This window comes from Chrysochloris asiatica, unplaced genomic scaffold (assembly GCF_000296735.1).
Source record: "Chrysochloris asiatica unplaced genomic scaffold, ChrAsi1.0 scaffold00027, whole genome shotgun sequence".
Lineage (NCBI taxonomy): Eukaryota > Metazoa > Chordata > Mammalia > Afrosoricida > Chrysochloridae > Chrysochloris > Chrysochloris asiatica.
The window spans coordinates 2,888,619-2,890,384 of record NW_006408545.1 but is presented as its reverse complement, the minus strand read 5'-3'; the positions used below and the strand labels follow the sequence as shown (position 1 = coordinate 2,890,384).

At 39.1% G+C, this 1,766-nt stretch overlaps 1 pseudogene; it reads right to left on the bottom strand.

Moving 5' to 3' along the window:
- Window positions 1-259: 259 nt before the first annotated feature.
- LOC102827474 overlaps window positions 260-1,766 on the bottom strand; it is a 115,751-nt pseudogene continuing 114,244 nt past the window's right edge.

Sequence of the window (1,766 nt, the reverse complement as noted above, 5' to 3'; positions counted from 1 at the left end):
GATATAAGACTAATGTTCTCCTACGTAGACTATCACACAATTTATAATAAAACATTTATTTAAAAAAAAAATGAAACCCATGCTGTTCTTGTGACTACTTGTTTTGAAAATTACTGCTATCTTTTTTTTTTTAAATCTAAAAAGTGTAATTTATTTTGAAGTGCATTTATTACTCTTGTTTTTAAATGAACAATTATTAAATTAATTAAAAATTTCCTTAAAAAAATAAAAAGCTATGTACATAAAGGACTATTTTCCTTCATCTTTTACTTGGAACCAGTAGTTGTGTTTCTGTCATGGAATCTGGAAAGAGGTTGTGATAAGTTGGAAGAGGTACATATGCTGCTATCATTTCCCCAGCAAACCACCTGCCATGTAATGCATTGAACAGCAGCAAACTAACTGCTTCAGCAATTGATGTGCACGTCACAAACACAGTGCCCTGAGCTGAATTTTTATCGACATAAATATGAATAACTCCGCCATGTTTATTACACTCTTCAATTACATCATCCTCAATTTCTGTATCCCATCCAACTTGTTCCTCTGTTTGAGGGTTAAAGATGTTAGATAGTTGAAAACACTGTGTTGCAAGTGGTTGAACAGAGGCAGTGGCCGCTAAAGCTGAAGCTTCCGTCTGCTGGGAAAGTCTTGTTTGTAAATCTCTAACAAAAGAGAATTCTACCACAGCACCAATGGCCAAAGAGCCACTCATTTGTAGAACCTGTCGGTGGAATCTGCAAACCTGTACCCTCTGTAAGCCTTGCCATCAATTAGAGGTGACCAGTTCTTCCCAGATCAATTCCAGTCCTTTCCAGTTCATCACTGTCCAAAAGTGAACTAGCGCTGGAAGCATAAGTTCTTTCAGTAAAATGACCAACGTCCATTGACCTTCCAGCTAATTCAAATCCATTAAGTTGTTCCAATGCCTTTTTGGCACATTCTGAATCGGAAAATGTAATAAATTCGTATCCCTTGGATCAACCCATTTCACTATCCATCATCAGCTGTATATTTTCAATTCTTCCAAAGGGCTCAAAGATCCTCCGAACCACAGCTTCAGGAATGTTAAAGTGTAATGAGCCCACATAGTCGCATAGGTCCAGCACTGCCCTTTTGTAGATTGTTTGCCATTGCTGCAGCTCTCTTTTTTTCTGTGTGTGATGCTTGTACTATGATTGGCATTCCTAAGAAAAGCTGTCCAGTTAATCCTATGGCTAGAGTCACTGAGCTAACATGGGCAAACTCCACATAAGCAATTCCATTGGAACGTCTTGAATTTCTATCAGATATCATCCTCACATCTCGAACCTTTGCTACTGTGGAGAAAAACTCTTCCAAGTCCCTTGGCCGAATTCTTTATTCCAGCTGCATGCAGAAAAGAGTCCTTGCATCTCTTACCTCGGGACTTATATTATCAATAGGCTCCTTCACAGGGCTCTTGTCTTTCCTGAATGGACTTTTGCTTTGGAAACTTCTTCTGCTTAATTTGATGCTATGAAGCAACCCAATCTTTCCTCGGATGGCGCTGTTGAATTTTGGTCCAGAATAAGGACTTCTGTAGTGGCCACGGAATCTGCGATCTCAACTTCTTGATTGACTCCATCTCCTTTCTTTGCTTCAACTTCGTTTCCTTTAACGGCGTTTGCTCTTTTTCCTTTATCTCTACTTCGTTTCAGTTCCTCACTTTTGCTTCTCTTTCGTTCATAACTAGGACTTAGGCTTTTGCTTTCCCCCCTCTTTTTGCTACGTTCTTCATGGCCGTT